This window comes from Stegostoma tigrinum, chromosome 26, assembly GCF_030684315.1.
Source record: "Stegostoma tigrinum isolate sSteTig4 chromosome 26, sSteTig4.hap1, whole genome shotgun sequence".
Classification (NCBI taxonomy): Eukaryota; Metazoa; Chordata; class Chondrichthyes; order Orectolobiformes; family Stegostomatidae; genus Stegostoma; species Stegostoma tigrinum.
In genome coordinates this window covers 42571329-42575465 of record NC_081379.1, presented here as the reverse complement: position 1 = coordinate 42575465, position 4137 = coordinate 42571329, and the positions used below count along the sequence as shown (strand labels likewise).

General features: G+C 43.7%; 1 pseudogene; it reads right to left on the bottom strand.

Moving 5' to 3' along the window:
- Positions 1–1476: 1476 nt before the first annotated feature.
- Positions 1477–3499, bottom strand: LOC125464320 (immunoglobulin lambda-1 light chain-like; annotated as a pseudogene).
- Positions 3500–4137: the final 638 nt, after the last annotated feature.

Here is a 4137-nt window from a genome sequence, read left to right as displayed (position 1 = left end):
GATCGTAAAACAAAGTAACTCGCTGAAAACACTTGATCTGGCAGCATCTGCGCTGGAGGAAATATCGTTATCAGGATTGATTTTAGGATCTCTCCTACCAATCTGTGCATTTGAAGGGGTTTCGTAAAATGATGCATTGGGCCATTCTGACGCTTTTCCTCCCACCCCAGAATCCTGTATAGCAATGGGTGGGGATGATATCAGGAAGTCTTACAATTAAGATCTATTGAAATTCATTCGTCACTGATTAATGTCCATTACAAGTTAGTGTTCCGCCTCCGCCGCAGTTTTGCGTGCAGCAAGGGGAGGCGAGGCCAGGCGGACAGACCGCGCGGGCCGGGGTAAGTGGCTACTTTAGAGACCCCCCTGGCAATAATCAAAATTACAGCAGTCCACACTTCGGCACTCAACATTGACCATCAAAACACAGGCTCGCGGGACTTTTCAATTACCGCACTTCCATCTCTGAGTCCTGGCTCCTTCACTTTTCCTTCTCAGGGGCTGCCTGTCGTCCCAAGACTGGCCGCCGCTTGATCTTTGCGTCCCTGAGCTCCAGAGCTACAGAGATCAGGCGCCTTCGCTCTAAGGCGGGACTTCCTTCCAAAAGGGGACTGCATCTGAATGAATTGTGATGTCTCAGGACGACTTCTCGGAAAATTCAGCCCCGACCTTTCACCTGAACACTAAGCCCTCCACAGCCAAACTAGGCATACAGAGATCCCGCTCAGCTCTGATCTGATGAAGAGTCACCGGGCTTGCAGCGTTAACTCTGCTTTCTTGCCACCGATACTGCCAGATCTGCTGAGTTTCTCCAGCAATTTCTTTATTTGTCCCTTTCATCAGCTACTTTCTACCCCTGTTACTCATCAGACGATTCCAGATCCATTGTTCAAGGGCTGCCTTTCGTCCCAAGACTGGCCACCGCCGAATCTTTGCGTCCCTGAGTTATAGACCTGCGTGTGTGCGTGTTTGTGTGTAATTTTTTTTCATTGCATTGTGTTTTAAAAGTTACTCCTAGATTTTCCCTTGTAGTGTCACTACTTCTCAAAGCATGCACTCCAAATACAATCTGTTCGTGCCAATTGATTAGGGCCCCTCACTGAATACATACACACCTTACACTTGGATTGACTGCAATTCAGTCAATATATAAGCGAAATTTAGTCAAATTTGCTTTTGACAAGTTACACCGTTACCAAATGATTTCTCAATCGAATATCTTTTTACCTAAAGCTTAGTATAATTTGGTAAAATATTATAAGACATGGAACTTCGTAATTTTGACACGTAAAAATGACATACGTTCGAAGATAAGTAAAGCAAGAAAATGAGAACATCAACTGAGACATTGGGAGAATGAATTTATTATACTCAATGATAGAGGTGAGACCAATACAGAGTCACGCCCAGTGGAGTCAAACATACAAATTGACCACACATTGTGGTAATTTCCAAAACAGCAATTAAAATAAAAAAAACCCTTCAACCTTTAAGCTCGAATACTGTTCAACTGAAGTCTATTCATGGTACAATAGCAGTTTACGTACGATTCTTGCATCACACACAACTGGATCTTTTGACACTTGAGGCTGACAGGGTCAGATAACTGCTCACACTGAACGTGTTATCCTTCTCCTGCTGGTTCCGACTGGTCTCAACAGCATCTCCCCTGCCACCGCCGTCGACCGTTCACTCAATCTCCACAGCGCCCGGGATGAAGCCGCTGACTAAACACACCAGGATCGCCTTGTTCTTTTCTGTAATTTGAACCGATGAAGGCGGAAGGAGGGAGACAGATGGAGGCCGCGGATCTGGAGAGGAAGTTGGAAACAACGTGTAAGTATCGATTGCGAGTTAGATTTAAACAGTCAAAATCAATTATTTGCATTTTCAATGACTTTACTATCTAATAGTGCAAGTCATGTGCTGTATAGTGAGAGGTTGTTCATTAATTAATCACAGAATCGTTGGCTCAGGAAGACTATGCAACGAATCGAACAAAATATCTTCACTGAGAGTGGCGAACCTGTGGAATTCATTACCACGGAAGATGATGAGGCCACATCAGTACATGTTTCCGAGGAGGTAGATGTAGATCTTGTGGCCAGGGGGATCAAAGGGTATGGGTGTGTGGGGGCGGGATGGGGAGAACCAAGATTTGGGTATTGAACTTGATGATCAGCTCTGACCATAATGAATGGCAGAGTTGGCTCGAGGGGTAGAATGCCTACTCCAGTCTTTTACTTCCGATGTTTACAGCAAACCACTATACTCACTTTATCTTTGATAATATCAATATCAAAAATGCATTAAATTCATATCATATGCAGGTTATATTATTTTTAAGCTTACCACCACATATTATTGTTATTCATTAGTTGCTGGTGAAGTTACGAATTTATGTTTAAAGTGAATCACAACATTGAAAATCGGGCAATAACTTTCCATATCCATTGAGTTTAAGTATCATTTAATTTTCCCTGATTTGGAATATTAATGCTGCCGTGTCTGGTTAAAGCTTCCGCTAAATAAAGTCTTTCAGGCAGCAATAATTACAGCAGGAGGACGTGGAAGTCGACTGCAAATATCTACATGATGTTCAGCAGGATCTCATTCAGATTGACATGCATTAGAAGTAAGTTTTAAAACAGCAAGGAATTGTAATTAAGTAGGAAGGAAGTCAATTGCATCCGAGCCCCGTCGAAAATAATTGATCAGAAGATTTTACGCTGGCATCACTAACATCGTTATTTTGGTTTGATATTTTCTGGAGCATTTAACCAACAAAGTAGAAACGCGTTTCCATCTTAATAGCAAGAGCTAATGGAGGAATGGTCAATGCAAATTCCATAGCAGTTTTTGTGTTTGCAACCAAATCCGTTCAGACCTTCTGGACTCGAAATTCAAGAATCCAAGACTTAAACAGCAAAGGTTGGACTTACCGCCCACACTCAGTTTCGTCCCTTTCCCGAAAGTGAATCCACCATAGGTGGCATGCCAAGCGCCGCAATAATAGCGACATCTTCGGCCTGTACATTGGAAATAGTTAGACGAATCAGGTTACTCGACGTGTCCCTGGGCCCAGTGAATCAAACAGGAATCCCAGCGCCTCTGCTAGAAACATAATCCTTCCAAACACAGGCGGGGGCGCTGTCGCGTTTCTGCCAGTACCAGTCCGTGCGGTAGCTGGCTACTCTGCCTCCGAACAAGTAATCGTGACCGTTTTCCCCAACAAGCTTGAGATGGACCCTGGCTGGGACAGCACGGTTTCAGCGTCAGCACCTGGCAAAATAAGAAGTTAATGTCAAACGGCAGTCCTCGAAACCGCTGTCGAATGATGTAATTCAGTTTCAACCACATCAATTACTGTAATCATCAGAATCATGCCAAGAACAGCAATACAAAGAGAACTAAAAAAATAGTGATTGACAGTGGCGTACGTACATTGCAAACCAATTAGCAGGGCGAGGAGAACACGAAGCCACTCCCTCATTTTGTAGATTTTTGAAATCAAAGTTAAGACAAAATGTTTCCCCACTGATGGAACCTAATATCCTTGATCTTAATGATACGGCGACTTCTCAACCTGTCTTTAAGAATATCTACATGGCAAGTCCCACCTATTTATGCAAATTGTTACACGTCGCGGCTTGTAATTGGATCCTTCGAATTGGCTCCTCAGACGTTAGTAAAAGTGACAGTTTAGATCCTAGACTAATTCAGGACTTGCTGAAACAGTTCGACAGAAATTGCGTTGACCCCTATGACGGTGCTGACTGAGTTTGAATTAATTTCCATTCGTTTCGATACTTAATTTTAAAAAGGGCATCCACTGGGTTTGCTCAATAGATATTTCTAACCAGTTCCTGACTAGAAACCATTGGAGCAGGTAGGACTTGATCCCAGGTTCTCCTAATTCAGAGGTAGGGACACTAACACTGTACCACCAGCAGCCCAAGCGTGGTCAGCCTAACGCTTTTAACCTACTGACCATGCGGTCTCCACACGCCTGGGACTGAGAGGGGGTGAACATTGAGCAGTAGGTTGTGTCATTGCACACAAGTAGAACACCAGCGTAGCCAACTGAATATTTATGAGTCTGTTGTGGACAATACGAACCATCAAAAGTGAGGGGAG